The sequence below is a fragment of the Lutra lutra genome, chromosome 8 (assembly GCF_902655055.1).
Source record: "Lutra lutra chromosome 8, mLutLut1.2, whole genome shotgun sequence".
NCBI lineage: Eukaryota > Metazoa > Chordata > Mammalia > Carnivora > Mustelidae > Lutra > Lutra lutra.
Window position 1 is genome coordinate 122,774,422 of NC_062285.1, and position 17,905 is coordinate 122,792,326.

The 17,905-nt window shown below is 39.2% G+C and overlaps 1 protein-coding gene across 12 annotated transcripts in view; it reads right to left on the reverse strand.

The window, feature by feature from the left end:
- The window catches only part of ANKS1B (ankyrin repeat and sterile alpha motif domain containing 1B), a 1,143,054-nt gene that overhangs the window by 606,006 nt on the left and 519,143 nt on the right, over positions 1–17,905 (reverse strand). The gene's annotated exons all lie outside the window — the stretch shown is intronic.

Here is a 17,905-nt window from a genome sequence, read left to right on the forward strand (position 1 = left end):
AGCATTTGCCAGACCCCAAGGATAAAGAATCTAATAATAAAAGAGCTCTTACAACACTGAAGCATAATTAAGGCAGTTCTGTTTTTTGTTCTCTATATAGTCCAAGAAATTGATAGCTTTAGATATTGTCCCCAAGTACCATATGCTGGAATTTGATAATCAGAATTAAGAAAAGTTATATAGAACATTTCCCAGGACTTAAGAATCTACACAGTATTTGTTGTGAATTTTGATTTCCTTTTTTAAGGATTTTAATTAATCCCTGAAGAGCAAGAAAAGTCAATTTAAACATAAAAGTTTAAATTATGGAGCAATAGCAGATATAATCTATACCCTTCGCCAGTAATGGATTGTTCCCTATAGCAGCTTTCTGGGTTTTTTTCCCCCATAGTTTTAATTATATACACTTTTCTTCCTGCCTAGCAGAGCTTCTAACATTATCCTTTAAAACTGCAGTCTTGGGGCGCCTGGGTGGCTCAGTGGGTTAAGCCGCTGCCTTCGGCTCAGGTCATGATCTCAAAGTCCTGGGATTGAGCCCCGCATCGGGCTCTCTGATCAGCAGGGAGCCTGCTTCCTCCTCTCTCTCTGCCTGCCTCTCTGCCTGCTTGTGATCTCTCTGTCAAATAAATAAATAAAATCTTTAAAAAAAAAATAAAACTGCAGTCTTTTGGGCTCTCAGAATTGTGTGCATTTCCCAAGAATCAATCCAAGTTTTCTTATTTTTATTCATATTACTGAAATATTAACAATCCATTATAATAATTAACAAGAGATTAACTTTAATTTCTTTGCAATAAAATTTACTGTATTTTGCTATCTCCAAAGTATAGTAAACTCTTGGTTTACTGACATTTTCACTGCCCTCAAATACTTAATAATTTAACCACTGTACTCCATAGATTATTTTTCTGCAAAATATTCAGGCTACCCTCTTTCTTCCAGTTCATCATGGTTTTTTTTTAAGTAGATATCATTTAGTCTATAATCTAAAATATACAATGATAATGAAAAGGCCTCTTTATTTTTTATATAAAGGGTGCCAATTATCACACCATGCTTTATTATTTCACTATTACAATATTTTTATGAAAGAGGTTTAGAGGCATTGTTATATAAGCAAGTCACTTATTATATGACATATCAACTCAGTAGCAGAATTCAAATTAGTTCTCACATAGGACTCAGGTGACTGAAGTATGGAAGATCGGGGTGCAATGTCAGGCTTACTTTCTCATCAAATGTCTATCCTTGGGGCTAATGAATCTCAATTTCACATTCATGTTTTTTTCTACTAGATGATGTAATAGTAAATAAAAGGCATGAAATATGGCACTGGCTCCAATGGAAACACAGTTATGTCCATCGTCTTTGTTTTGTTTTATTGTATTATGATTTTGTTTCATGTCATAAATAAGCAATGGACCATATTTGTATAATGTTCCTTCTCATAAACTTTATAAAGATCAAGCCAACTGATACATATGACACCTTTACTTCTGTTTCTCTTTTTATGAACAATTATTTTAATAAGTTGGATGTGAAGGTAAAGAAAAACTTTATAAATAAATAGGAATTAGAAAAAAATCACTAGACCCAAAGAAATCTCTTTGTGCTTAGAGTTTAGTCCTAAAGATACATTTTTTTGGTGTTTAATTTTACTTTCCTGATTTTTTTTTAAATTTTTTTATTTTTTAAGCATAACAGTATTCATTATTTTTGCACCACACCCAGTGCTCCATGCAATCCATGCCCTCTACAATACCCACCACCTGGTGCCCCCAACCTCCCACCCCCCACCCCTTCAAAATTCTCAGATCGTTTTTCAGAGTCCATAGTCTCTCATGGTTCACCTCCCCTTCCAATTTCCCTCAACTCCCTTCTCCTCTCCATCTCCCCTTGTCCTCCATGCTATTTGTTATGCTCCACAAATAAGTGAAACCATGTGATAATTGACTCTCTCTGCTTGACTTATTTCACTCAGCATAATCTCGTCCAGTCCCGTCCATGTTGCTACAAAACTTGGGTATTCATTCATCCTTTTTTTTTTTAAACAGCTTTATAAACATATATTTTTATCCCCAGGGGTACAGGTCTGCGAATCGCCAGGTTTACACACTTCACAACACTCACCATAGCACATACCCTCCCCAATATCCATAACCCCACCCCCTCTCCCAACCCCCTCCCCCCATCAACCCTCAGTTTGTTTTGTGAGATTAAGAGTCACTTATGGTTTGTCTCCCTCCCAATCCCATCTTGTTTCATTTACTCTTCTCCTACCCCCTCAACCCCCCATGTTGCATCTCCTCTCCCTCATATCAGGGAGATCATGTGATAGTTGTCTTTCTCCGATTGACTTATTTCGCTAAGCATGATCCCCTCTAGTTCCATCCACGTCGTCGCAAATGGCAAGATTTCATTTCTTTTGATGGCTGCATAGTATTCCATTGTGTATATATACCACATCTTCTTTATCCATTCGTCTGTTGATGGACATCTAGGTTCTTACCATAGTTTGGCTATTGCAGACATTGCTGCTATAAACATTCGGGTGCACGTGCCCCTTCGGATCACTACGTTTGTATCTTTAGGGTAAATACCCAGCAGTGCAATTGCTGGGTCATAGGGGAGTTCTATTTTCAACATTTTGAGGAACCTCCATGCTGTTTTCCAGAGTGGTTGCACCAGCTTGCATTCCCACCAACAGTGTAGGAGGGTTCCCCTTTCTCCGCATCCTCGCCAGCATCTGTCATTTCCTGACTTGTTCATTTTAGCCATTCTGACTGGTGTGAGGTGATACCTCATGGTGGTTTTGATTTGTATTTCCCTGATGCCGAGTGATATGGAGCACTTTTTCATGTGTTTGTTGGCCATCTGGATGTCTTCTTTGCAGAAATGTCTGTTCATGTCCTCTGCCCATTTCTTGATTGGATTATTTGTTCTTTGGGTGTTGAGTTTGCTAAGTTCTTTATAGATTTTGGACACTAGACCTTTATCTGATATGTCATTTGCAAATATCTTCTCCCATTCTGTCAGTTGTCTTTTGGTTTTGTTCACTGTTTCCTTTGCTGTGCAAAAGCTTTTGATCTTGATAAAATCCCAAAAGTTCATTTTTGCCCTTGCTTCCCTTGCCTTTGGTGATGTTCCTAGGAAGATGTTGCTGCGGCTGAGGTCGAAGAGGTTGCTGCCTGTGTTCTCCTTGAGGATTTTGATGGATTCCTTTCTCACATTGAGATCCTTCATCCATTTTGAGTCTATTTTCGTGTGTGGTGTAAGGAAATGATCCAATTTCATTTTTCTGCATGTGGCTGTCCAATTTTCCCAACACCATTTATTGAAGAGGCTGTCTTTTTTCCATTGGACATTCTTTCCTGCTTTGTTGAAGATGAGTTGACCATAGAGTTGAGGGTCCATTTCTGGGCTCTCTATTCTGTTCCATTGATCTATGTGTCTGTTTTTGTGCCAGTACCATGCTGTCTTGATGATGACAGCTTTGTAATAGAGCTTGAAATCCGGAATTGTGATGCCACCAACTTTGGCTTTCTTTTTCAATATTCCTTTGGCTATTCGAGGTCTTTTCTGGTTCCATATAAATTTTAGGATTATTTGTTCCATTTCTTTGAAAAAAATGGATGGTACTTTGATAGGAATTGCATTAAATGTGTAGATTGCTTTAGGCAGCATAGACATTTTCACAATATTTATTCTTCCAATCCAGGAGCATGGAACATTTTTCCATTTCTTTGTGTCTTCCTCAATTTCTTTCATGAGTACTTTATAGTTTTCTGAGTATAGATTCTTAGTCTCTTTGGTTAGGTTTATTCCTAGGTATCTTATAGTTTTGGGTGCAATTGTAAAAGGGATGGACTCCTTAATTTCTCTTTCTTCTGTCTTGTTGTTGGTGTAGAGAAATGCAACTGATTTCTGTGCATTGATTTTATATCCTGACACTTTACTGAATTCCTGTACAAGTTCTAGCAGTTTTGGAGTGGAGTCTTTTGGTTTTTCCACATATAGTATCATATCATCTGTGAAGAGTGATAGTTTGACTTCTTCTTTGCCGATTTGGATGCCTTTAATTTCTTTTTGTTGTCTGATTGCTGAGGCTAGGACTTCTAGTACTATGTTGAATAGCAGTGGTGATAATGGACATCCCTGCCGTGTTCCTGACCTTAGCGGAAAAGCTTTCAGTTTTTCTCCATTGAGAATGATACTTGCGGTGGGTTTTTCATAGATGGCTTTGATCATATTGAGGTATGTGCCGTCTATCCCTACACTTTGAAGAGTTTTGATCAGGAAGGGATGCTGTACTTTGTCAAATGCTTTTTCAGCATCTATGGAGAGTATCATATGGTTCTTGTTCTTTCTTTTATTAATGTGTTGTATCACATTGATTGATTTGCGGATGTTGAACCAACCTTGCAGCCCTGGAATAAATCCCACTTGGTCGTGGTGAATAATCCTTTTAATGTACTGTTGAATCCTATTGGCTAGTATTTTGGCGAGAATTTTTGCATCTGTGTTCATCAAGGATATTGGTCTGTAGTTCTCTTTTTTGTTGGGATCCTTGTCTGGTTTTGGGATCAAGGTGATGCTGGCATCATAAAATGAGTTTGGAAGTTTTCCTTCTATTTCTATTTTTTGGAACAGTTTCAGGAGAATAGGAATTAGTTCTTCTTTAAATGTTTGGTAGAATTCCCCCGGAAAGCCGTCTGGCCCTGGGCTTTTGTTTGTTTGGAGATTTTTGATGACTGTTTCAATCTCCTTACTGGTTATGGGTCTGTTCAGGCTTTCTATTTCTTCCTGGTTCAGTTGTGGTAGTTTATATGTCTCTAGGAATGCATCCATTTCTTCCAGATTGTCAAATTTGTTGGCGTAGAGTTGCTCATAGTATGTTCTTATAATTGTCTGTATTTCTTTGGTTTTCGTTGTGATCTCTCCTTTTCATTCATGATTTTATTTATTTGGGTCCTTTCTCTTTTCTTTTTGAGAAGTCTGGCCAGGGATTTATCAATCTTATTAATTCTTTCAAAGAACCAGCTCCTAGTTTCGTTGATTTGTTCTATTGTTTTTTTGGCTTCTATTTCATTGATTTCTGCTCTGATCTTTATGATTTCTCTTCTCCTGCTGGGTTTAGGGTTTCTTTCTTGTTCTTTCTCCAGCTCCTTTAGGTGTAGGGTTAGGTTGTGTACCTGAGACCTTTCTTGTTTCTTGAGAAAGGCTTGTACCGCTATATATTTTCCTCTCAGGACTGCCTTTGTTGTGTCCCACAGATTCTGAACCGTTGTGTTTTCATTATCATTTGTTTCCATAAATTTTTTCAATTCTTCTTTAATTTCCTGGTTGACCCATTCATTCTTTAGAAGGATGCTGTTTAGTCTCCATGTATTTGGGTTCTTTCCAAATTTCCTCTTGTGATTGAGTTCTAGCTTTAGAGCATTGTGGTCTGAAAATATGCAGGGAATGATCCCAATCTTTTGATACCGGTTGAGACTTGATTTAGGACCAAGAATGTGATCTATTCTGAGGAATGTTCCATGTGCACTAGAGAAGAATGTGTATTCGGTTGCTTTGGGATGAAATGTTCTGAATATATCTGTGATGTCCCTCTGGTCCAGTGTGTCATTTAAGGCCTTGATTTCCTTGTTGATCTTTTGCTTGGATGATCTGTCCATTTCAGTGAGGGGAGTGTTAAAATCCCCTACTATTATTGTATTCTTGTCGATGTGTTTCTTTGATTTTGTTATTAATTGGTTTATATAGTTGGCTGCTCCCACGTTAGGGGCATAGATATTTAAATTTGTTAGATCTTCTTGTTGGACAGTTCCTTTGAGTATGATATAGTGTCCTTCCTCATCTCTTATTATAGTCTTTGGCTTAAAATCTAATTGATCTGCTATAAGGATTGCCACTCCTGCTTTCTTCTGATGTCCATTAGCATGGTAAATTCTTTTCCACCCCCTCACTTTAAACCTGGAGGTGTCTTCGGGTTTAAGATGAGTTTCTTGTAGGCAACATATAGATGGGTTTTGGTTTTTTATCCATTCTGATACCCTGTGTCTTTTGATTGGGGCATTTAGCCCATTAACATTCAGGGTAAGTATTGAGAGATATGAATTTAGTGCCATTGTATTGCCTGTAAGGTGACTGTTATTGTATATTGTCTCTGTTTCTTTCTGATCTACTACTTTAGGGTCTCTCTTTGCTTAGAGGACCCCTTTCAATATTTCCTGTAGAGCTGGTTTGGTATTTGCAAATTCTTTCAGTTTTTGTTTGTCCTGGAAGCTTTTAATCTCTCCTTCTATTTTCAATGATAGCCTAGCTGGATATAGTATTCTTGGCTGCATGTTTTTCTCATTTAGTACTCTGAATATATCATGCCAGCTCTTTCTGGCCTGCCAGGTCTCTGTGGATAAGTCTGCTGCCAATCTAATATTTTTACCATTGTACGTTACAGACTTCTTTTCCCGGGCTGCTTTCAGGATCTTTTCTTTGTCACTAAGACTTGTAAATTTTACTATTAGGTGACGGGGTGTGGACCTATTCTTATTGATTTTGAGGGGGGGTTCTCTGAACCTCCTGAATTTTGATGCTTGTTCCCTTTGCCATATTGGGGAAATTCTCTCCAATAATTCTCTCCAATATACCTTCTGCCCCCCTCTCTGTTTCCTCTTCTTCTGGAATCCCAATTATTCTAATGTTGTTTCGTCTTATGGTGTCACTTATCTCTCAAATTCTCCCCTCGTGGTCCAGTAGCTGTTTGTCCCTCTTTTGCTCAGCTTCTTTATTCTCTGTCATTTGGTTTTCTATATCGCTAATTCTTTCTTCTGCCTCATTTATCTTAGCAGTGAGAGCCTCCATTTTTTATTGCACCTCATTAATAGCTTTTTTTATTTCAACTTGGTTAGATTTTAGTTCTTTTATTTCTCCAGAAAGGGCTTTTATATCTCCCGAGAGGGTTGCTTTAATATCTTCCATGCCTTTTTCAAGCCCAGCTAGAACCTTGAGAATCGTCATTCTGAACTCTATATCTGACATATTACCAATGTCTGTATTGATTAGGTCCCTAGCCTTTGGTACTGCCTCTTGTTCTTTTTTTTTGTTGTGAATTTTTCTGCCTTGTCATTTTGTCCAGATAAGAGTTTATGAAGGAGCAAGTAAAATACTAAAAGGGTGGCAACAACCCCAGGAAAATATGCTTTAGCCAAATCAGAAGAGATCCCGAATTGTGAGAGGGGAGAAAGGGGATAAAGAGGGGTTCAGAAAGAAAGAAAAATAAAGAAACTATTAAAAAATTAAAGCCGATAAAGAAAAAATATAAAAAGAGGAAAAATATATATATATTAGATAAACTATTTAAAAAACGTTAAAAAAAGAAAACGGTAAAAGTTAAAAAAAAAATTTAGCAGAAGAAGAGAAAAAGAAAAAAAATTTGAAAAAGAAAAAAAAATTAAATTAACTGCAAGGCTAAAAAATCATGGGGAGAAAGCCATGAGTTCCGTGCTTTGCTTTCTTCTCCTCTGGATTTCGCCGCTCTCCTTGGTAGGTGAACTTGGTCCTGGCTGGGTTTCCCATTGATCTTCTCGGGGAGGGGCCTGTTGTAGTGATTCTCAAGCGTCTTTGCCCCAGGCAGAGTTGCACCGCCCTTACCCCGGGGCCACGCTGAGTAATCCGCTCGGGTTTCTTTTCGGGAGCTTTTGTTCCCTGAGCGCTTTCCGTAGAGTTCCGGAGGACGGGAATAAAGATGGTGGCCTCCTGGTCTCCGGCCCGGAGGAGCCAAGAGCCTGGGGCCCCACTCCTCAGTGCGCCCTCAGAGAACAGCGCCCAATGACTCCCGTCACCCTGGCCTCTGGCCGCGCTCCGAGCTGACCGAGCCTGCGACCGGTTCAAGGCAACCCCGAGCTGAGAGTCACTCCTCGGCTCTGTCTCTGTAGCCGGCTTCCCTGTTCTAATACTGGTAAGCTCTGTGACACTCAGACACCCCCGATCCTTCTGTGACCCTGTGGGACCTGAGGCCGCGCTGACCCCGCCTGGGCTTCACCCCAGTTAAGCCTCTGGAGCGATGTCCCTCAGTGGAACAGACTTTTAAAAGTCCTGATTTTGCTCCGTTGCTCCGCCGCTCGCCGGGAGCCAGCCCCTCCCCCCGCCGTCTATCTTCCCATCGCTTTGCATTCACTTCTCCGCCAGTCCTACCTTGCAGAAAGTGGTTGATTTTCTGTTTCTGGAATTGCTGTTCTTCTTCTCTTCAATCTCCCGTTGGATTTGTAGGTGTTTGCAATCTTTAGATAAGCTATTTAGCTGATCTCCCGCTACCCGAAGTAGTCTCAGCCTGCTACTTCTCCGCCATCTTGACTCCTCCCTCTACTTTCCTGATTTTTAACTTAAATTAATTTTTAAATTTAATTTTTAATTTAATTTTTTTGTTATGTTCAGTTAGCCAACATATAGTACATCATTAGTTTTTGATGTAGAGTTCAATGATTCATTAGTTGCATATTAAAACCCAGTGCTCATCACAACACATGCCCTCCTTAATACCTATCACCCAGTTACCCCATCGCCTCAAATCCCTTTTTCCATAAACTTCATTTACTTTTGTTTCTTTTTTTTAGAAGATTTTATTTATTTATTAGAGAGAGAGTGCAGAGAGAGAGAGAGAGAGAGAGGGCATGAGTGGGGGGAGGGGCAGAGGGAGAAGGAGAAGCAGACTCCCTGCTGAGCAGGGAGTCCTATGAAGGACTTGATCTCAGGACCCTAGGACTATGACCCAAGCAGAAGGCAGACATTTAACTGAGCCACCCAGGTGCCCCTACCTCTGTTTCTTAAACACATGTTTCTGAACTTGACTACCCAAAGTTCTAATTATATTGAAATCAAAATTTGTTATGCAACATGATTGCATGATTTTCATGATTTCATGAAAGTGAACAGGCTATTTTTTGTTGATGTATTGATTAATTCTATAAACATTTGTGTAGTTTATACTAAATTGCAGATACCTTGGTAAGCAGTGTGGTAGGAATAAGACTAATAAGACATTGTCCTTGTTTTCCAGATTATTATAGACTTGAAGTGGAGAAGGGATGGTGCATGAAGGAAGAAACAAGCAATCCAAGGGTTATGCATTAGTGCAGTATTATACAGTGATAGAGCTATGATAAGGGGAGGCACCATATATAAAATGTAAACCTCTATTTTAGGGAGGGGATCAGGAAAGGCTCCCATAAGCAGGTGATTGATGGCTGAGTTGAATCTCAGTGAAGCAGATAGTAGGCAGACAAAAGAGGATGAGGAAAAGAAAAGAACAAACTGCAAATAGTTCATAATGGCTATAGTGCAGAGAATGTGAGGGAGTGGTTGTTTCAAACCATGAGATATTACAGGTTGCAGGGTCTAAATCATAAAATGTTCTAATGCCATGTTAAATATTTTGTCTTTAATGTGAATATTTTAAGAAACCCCAGAATGATTTCCAAGCAAGAGGATTTCATGGTTGGATGTGCATTTTAATAAACTCATTTTAGCAGTCTAGAGAATGGATTGGTCAAGGCTGGATTAAAGGAAGGGAGACCAATTAGGAAGATGTTAAAGAGTTCTAGCCAAGACACAGTGAGGTCCTGAGGTAAAGCAGTGGCAGCAGGGTTGGAGATAGCAGATATCTTTAGGAGATGCTAGTAAGGTTAGCTCTTTAGGTCTTGGAATCTGATTGGACAAGAAGCTTAATCTTAAGAAGTCTAGGGTGACTCACAGATTTTTCTTGAGTAGATGCCAGAGGATAGGTTTTTGTTTTGTTTTGGTTTGGTTTGGTTTTGGTAAAAAACAGAAATATATGCCATCCTATACCAGAAGTATACAAGATGTATGCTCATTTACTCCTGGGATTCAGTATAGACTGCTTAATACATGGTCATGCAAATCTATGTGATACTTCCCTTTATTTCTTTAAGTGGAATGCTATGATCTCAGTGTAACATGGCTTCAAATAAATAAATGGAGGAAGGGAGACAGGCTAATGGAAACCCGAATAGAAGAAACCATGGATCAGTGATTATCTAACTGTATTCTTATTTGCTTCTTCAGAACTGTCTGTTTATCATTTACCCAGGAACACTGATGGGGGAGTTATTGCCCAAAGTTTTATGAGTATCTAAGATGAAGAATGAGAATCATTACATGTTAGTCATGCTTTAAGAAAGGGATTGAAAGAAACTATGGCCTGTGGCATATCTGTGGCCCACATCTAACCTGCCTCTTATTTCTGAAAATAAAAGTTTTACTGGGACACAGGTAGGTCCATTCATTTATTTATTATCTATGGCTGTTCTCATGTTACAGTGGCAGGGTTGAGAAGTTGTGACAGAGGCCATAGTATTCACAACCCTTTAAATATTTACTGTCTTGTCCTTTAGAGAAAACATTCATTGACAAAACCCTGTTCTAAGGCATCATTTGCGCATCATTTTAGGGCTTAATGAAATCATAAGTATACTTTTTCATTTATTTCAGCCTATGTGCATTTAGATTGGGGGGCATGTAACTAATCCTGACCAAATGACTGTTAATCAGTCTCTATGCCACTCCTACTCTTCAAAAGATGTAGTTGTAAGATGAGTGAGGGTCATTCAACCACACTGGGCTTTATGAGAAGTTGAATTAAGCCTCTTTTATGTTAAACTGCTGAGATTCTGGGTTTGACTGTTGTGGCAGCTAGCATTACGTACCCTAACTAGTCACAACTACAGTGGCTTAGAGGGTTAAAGGGATTTACTCAAGATTACATAAATGTGGAGCAAGAGGCTTGGATTAAAAGGAAAGTTTATGTGTTCAAATCTAGAGACAAGTGGATGGTGCCTCAAAGCACAAAGGACAGAGGTGGGAATTTAAAAAAAAAAAAGGTATTGGAGGAGGAGTCAGATGGCGGAGAAGTAGCAGGCTGAGACTACTTCAGGTAGCGGAGATCAGCTATAGATAGCTTATCTAAAGATTGCAAACACCTACAAATCCAATGGGAGATCGAAGAGAAGAAGAACATCAATTCTAGAAACAGAAAATCAACCACTTTCTGAATGATAGGACTGGCGGAGAAGTGAATCCAAAAGCGAACGGGAAGATAGACCGTGGGGGAAGAAGCCGGCTCCCAGCATGTAGCGGAGCAATGGAGCACAAAATCAGGACTTTTAAAAGTCTGTTCCGCTGAGGGACATCACTCCAGAGGCTTAACCGGGGTGAAGCCCACGCGGGGTCAGCGTGGCCTCAGGTCCCGCAGGGTCACAGAAGGATCGGGGGTGTCTGAGTGTCACAGAGCTTGCAGGTATTAGAACGGGGAAGCCGGCTACAGAGACAGAGCCGAGGAGTGAGCTCACAGCTCGGGGTTACCTTGAACCGGTTGCAGGCTCAGTCAGCTCAGAGCGCGGCCAGAGGCCAGAGTGACGGGAGTAATTGGGCGCTGTTCTCTGAGGGCGCACTGAAGAGTGGGGCCCCGGGCTCTTGGCTCCTCCGGGCTGGAGACCGAGAGGCCACCATCTTCATTCCTGTCCTCCAGAACTCTACAGAAATCGCTCAGGGTACAAAAGTTCCCGAAAGCAAACCCGAGCGGATTACTCAGCCCGGCCCCTGGTAAGGGTGGTGCAACTCTGCCTGGGGCAAAGACACTTTAGAATCACTACAACAGGCCCCTCCCCCAGAAGATCAACAAGAAATCCAGACAGGACCAAGTTCACCTACCAAGGAGTGCAGTTTCAATACCAAGGAGAGCAGCGGAATTCCAGAGGAGGAGAAAGCAAAGCACAGAACTCATGGCTTTCTCCCCATGATTCTTTAGCCTTGCAGTTAATTTGATTTTTTTTTCTTTTTCAAATTTTTTTCTCTTCTTCTGCCAAAATTTTTTTAACTTTTATCCTTTTCTTTTTTAACGTTTTTTAGCTAGTTTATATAATATATATATTTTTTTTCTTTTTTATATTCTTTCTTTATTTGTTCTCTTTTTTTAAATTGTTTCTTTTTTTTTTTTTCTTTCTGAACCTCTTTTTATCCCCTTTCTCCCCCACTCATGATTTGGGATCTCTTCTGATTTGGTTAAAGCATATTTTCCTGGGGTTGTTGCCACCCTTTTAGTATTTTACTTGCTCCTTCATATACTCTTTTCTGGACAAAATGACAAGGCGGAAAAATGCACCACAAAAAAAAAGAACAAGAGGCAGTATCAAAGGCTAGGGACCTAATCAATACAGACATTGGTAATATGTCAGATCTAGAGTTCAGAATGACGATTCTCAAGGTTCTAGCCGGGCTTGAAAAAGGCATGGAAGATATTAGAGAAACCCTCTCGGGAGATATAAAAGCCCTTTCTGGAGAAATAAAAGAACTAAAATCTATTGAAATCAAAAAGCTATTAATGAGGTGAAATCAAAAATGGAGGCTCTCACTGCTAAGATAAATGAGGCAGAGGAGAGAATTAGCGATATAGAAAACCAAATGACAGAGAATAAAGAAGCTGAGCAAAAGAGGGACAAACAGCTACTGGACCACGAGGGGAGAATTCGAGAGATAAGTGACACCATAAGACGAAACAACATTAGAATAATTGGGATTCCAGAAGAAGAGGAAACAGAGAGGGGAGCAGAAGGTATATTGGAGAGAATTATTGGAGAGAATTTCCCCAATATGGCAAAGGGAACAAGCATCAAAATTCAGGAGGTTCAGAGAACCCCCCTCAAAATCAATAAGAATAGGTCCACACCCCGTCACCTAATAGTAAAATTTACAAGTCTTAGTGACAAAGAAAAGATCCTGAAAGCAGCCCGGGAAAAGAAGTCTGTAACGTACAATGGTAAAAATATTAGATTGGCAGCAGACTTATCCACAGAGACCTGGCAGGCCAGAAAGAGCTGGCATGATATATTCAGAGTACTAAATGAGAAAAACATGCAGCCAAGAATACTATATCCAGCTAGGCTATCATTGAAAATAGAAGGAGAGATTAAAAGCTTCCAGGACAAACAAAAACTGAAAGAATTTGCAAATACCAAACCAGCTCTACAGGAAATATTGAAAGGGGTCCTCTAAGCAAAGAGAGACCCTGAAAGTAGTATATCAGAAAGAAACAGAGACAATATACAATAACAGTCACCTTACAGGCAATACAATGGCACTAAATTCATATCTCTCAATACTTACCCTGAATGTTAATGGGCTAAATGCCCCAATCAAAAGACACAGGGTATCAGAATGGATAAAAAACCAAAACCCATCTATATGTTGCCTACAAGAAACTCATCTTAAACCCGAAGACACCTCCAGGTTTAAAGTGAGGGGGTGGAAAAGAATTTACCATGCTAATGGACATCAGAAGAAAGCAGGAGTGGCAATCCTTATAGCAGATCAATTAGATTTTAAGCCAAAGACTATAATAAGAGATGAGGAAGGACACTATATCATACTCAAAGGAACTGTCCAACAAGAAGATCTAACAAATTTAAATATCTATGCCCCTAACGTGGGAGCAGCCAACTATATAAACCAATTAATAACAAAATCAAAGAAACACATCGACAAGAATACAATAATAGTAGGGGATTTTAACACTCCCCTCACTGAAATGGACAGATCATCCAAGCAAAAGATCAACAAGGAAATCAAGGCCTTAAATGACACACTGGACCAGAGGGACATCACAGATATATTCAGAACATTTCATCCCAAAGCAACCGAATACACATTCTTCTCTAGTGCACATGGAACATTCCTCAGAATAGATCACATTCTTGGTCCTAAATCAAGTCTCAACCGGTATCAAAAGATTGGGATCATTCCCTGCATATTTTCAGACCACAATGCTCTAAAGCTAGAACTCAATCACAAGAGGAAATTTGGAAAGAACCCAAATACATGGAGACTAAACAGCATCCTTCTAAAGAATGAATGGGTCAACCAGGAAATTAAAGAAGAATTGAAAAAATTTATGGAAACAAATGATAATGAAAACACAACGGTTCAGAATCTGTGGGACACAACAAAGGCAGTCCTGAGAGGAAAATATATAGCGGTACAAGCCTTTCTCAAGAAACAAGAAAGGTCTCAGGTACACAACCTAACCCTACACCTAAAGGAGCTGGAGAAAGAACAAGAAAGAAACCCTAAACCCAGCAGGAGAAGAGAAATCATAAAGATCAGAGCAGAAATCAATGAAATAGAAGCCAAAAAAACAATAGAACAAATCAACGAAACTAGGAGCTGGTTCTTTGAAAGAATTAATAAGATTGATAAATCCCTGGCCAGACTTCTCAAAAAGAAAAGAGAAAGGAACCAAATAAATAAAATCATGAATGAAAGAGGAGAGATCACAACGAACACCAAAGAAATACAGACAATTATAAGAACATACTATGAGCAGCTCTACGCCAACAAATTTGACAATCTGGAAGAAATGGATGCATTCCTAGAGACATATAAACTACCACAACTGAACCAGGAAGAAATAGAAAGCCTGAACAGACCCATAACCAGTAAGGAGATTGAAACAGTCATCAAAAATCTTCAAACAATCAAAAGCCCAGGGCCAGACGGCTTCCCGGGGGAATTCTACCAAACATTTAAAGAACTAATTCCTATTCTCCTGAAACTCAAAAAAATAGAAATGGAAGGAAAACTTCCAAACTCATTTTATGAGGCCAGCATCACCTTGATCCCAAAACCAGACAAAGATCCTATCAAAAAAGAGAACTACAGACCAATATCCTTGATGAACACAGATGCAAATATTCTCACCAAAATACTAGCCAATAGGATTCAACAGTACATTAAAAGGATTATTCACCACGACCAAGTGGGATGTATTCCAGGGCTGCAAGGTTGGTTCAACATCCGCAAATCAATCAATGTGATACAACACATTAATAAAAGAAAGAACAAGAACCATATGATACTCTCAGTAGATGCTGAAAAAGCATTTGACAAAGTACAGCATCCCTTCCTGATCAAAACTCTTCAAAGTGTAGGGATAGACGGCACATACCTCAATATGATCAAAGCCATCTATGAAAAACCCACTGCAAATATCATTCTCAATGGAGAAAAACTGAAAGCTTTTCCGCTAAGGTCAGGAACACGGCAGGGATGTCCATTATCACCACTGCTATTCAACATAGTACTAGAAGTCCTAGCCTCAGCAATCAGACAACAAAAGGAAATTAAAGGCATCCAAATCGGCAAAGAAGAAGTCAAACTATCACTCTTCACAGATGATATGATACTATATGTGGAAAACCCAAAAGATTCCACTCCAAAACTGTTAGTACTTTTACAGGAATTCAGTAAAGTATCAGGATATAAAAATCAATGCACAGAAATCAGTTGAATTTCTCTACACCAACAACAAGACAGAAGAAAGAGAAATTAAGGAGTCCATCCCATTTACAATTGCACCCAAAACTATAAAATACCTAGGAATAAACCTAACCAAAGAGTCTAAGAATCTATACAAAGAAAACTATAAAGTACTCATGAAAGAAATTGAGGAAGACACAAAGAAATGGAAAAATGTTCCATGCTCCTGGATTGGAAGAATAAATATTGTGAAAATGTCTATGCTACCTAAAGCAATCTACACATTTAATGCAATTCCTATCAAAGTACCAACCATTTTTTTTCAAAGAAATGGGACAAATAATCCTAAAATTTATATGGAACCAGAAAAGACCTCGAATAGCCAAAGGAATATTGAAAAAGAAAGCCAAAGTTGATGGCATCACAATTCCGGACTTCAAGCTCTATTACAAAGCTGTCATCATCAAGACAGCATGGTACTGGCACAAAAACAGACACATAGATCAATGGAACAGAATAGAGAGCCCAGAAATGGACCCTCAACTCTATGGTCAACTCATCTTCGACAAAGCAGGAAAGAATGTCCAATGGAAAGAAGACAGCCTCTTCAATAAATGGTGTTGGGAAAATTGGACAGCCACATGCAGAAAAATGAAATTGGATCATTTCCTTACACCACACACGAAAATAGACTCAAAATGGATGAAGGACCTCAATGTGAGAAAGGAATCCATCAAAATCCTTGAGGAGAACACATGCAGCAACCTTATCGACCTTAGCTGCAGCAACATCTTCCTAGGAACATCACCAAAGGCAAGGGAAGCAAGGGCAAAAATGAACTATTGGGATTTTATCAAGATCAAAAGCTTTTGCACAGCAAAGGAAACAGTTAACAAAACCAAAAGACAACTGACAGAATGGGAGAAGATATTTGCAAATGACATATCAGATAAAGGGCTAGTGTCCAAAATCTATAAAGAACTTAGCAAACTCAACACCCAAAGAACATATAATCCAATCAAGAAATGGGCAGAGGACATGAACAGACATTTCTGCAAAGAAGACATCCAGATGGCAAACAGACACATGAAAAAGTGCTCCACATCACTCGGCATCAGGGAAATACAAATCAAAACCACCATGAGGTATCACCTCACACCAGTCAGAATGGCTAAAATGAACAAGTCAGGAAATGACAGATGCTGGCGAGGATGCGGAGAAAGGGGAACCCTCCTACACTGTTGGTGGGAATGCAAGCTGGTGCAACCACTCTGGAAAACAGCATGGAGGTTCCTCAAAATGTTGAAAATAGAACTCCCCTATGACCCAGCAATTGCACTGCTGGGTATTTACCCTAAAGATACAAACGTAGTGATCCGAAGGGGCACGTGCACCCGAATGTTTATAGCAGCAATGTCTACAATAGCCAAACTATGGTAAGAACCTAGATGTCCATCAACAGACGAATGGATAAAGAAGATGTGGTATATATACACAATGGAATACTATGCAGCCATCAAAAGAAATGAAATCTTGCCATTTGTGACGACGTGGATGGAACTAGAGGGTATCATGCTTAGCGAAGTAAGTCAATCAGAGAAAGACAACTATCATATGATCTCCCTGATATGAGGGAGAGGAGATGCAACATGGGGGGTTGAGGGGGTAGGAGAAGAGTAAATGAAACAAGATGGGATTGGGAGGGAGACAAACCATAAGTGACTCTTAATCTCACAAAACAAACTGAGGGTTGCTGGGGGGAGGGGGGGTTGGGTGGGGGTAGGGTAATGGACAGTGGGGAGGGTATGTGCTGGGGTGAGTGCTGTGAAGTGTGTAAACCTGGCGATTCACAGACCTGTACCCCTGGGGATAAAAATATATTATTTGTTTATAAAAAGTAAAATTAAATTTTAAAAAAAGGTATCTATGTGGAAAAATGAAATAAAAAGAAAAGGAAAAAGAATAAAGAGATGGCAACAATATTAAAATGAAGATTAAGGAAGATGAGTCTGGAATATTTGCTCAAACTTTGATTTTAATGCATTCCATTTTTCTACATATTGTAATGGAATTTTGCTAAGCCATAGAGTATAAGAAAGAATGTGTTTTCACAAATTCACTGGAATTACATATAAAATTTGCCAAATTTCAATGTGTAAAATGAGTTGCACTTATGTATACTTTGGCTACTCTAAAACATCTCCCTCCCCTGTAGCCCAACACTCACATGTCTCTATTTTCTAAAGGACTTTCTCCCACACATATTTACTTAACAAAGTCAGCACACTATAGATCATGAGCCAAATCCAGGCTTTAATTCTTGGGGAGCTAAGGATGGTTTTCACATTTTTTAATGGCTAAAAAAAAAAACAACAAAAATAACATTAGTGACAGGTGAAAATTATTGAGGCTCAAATTTTAGTGTCCATGAATAGTTTAACTGGAACATATACATACCAATTCATTTACATGTATGTGGTCTATAGCTATTTCCAGAGTTGAGATGAGTGGTTATAACAGAGACCATATGATCCACAAAGCCTGAATTATTTTATTCTTTAGTCTTTTACAGAAAAAAATA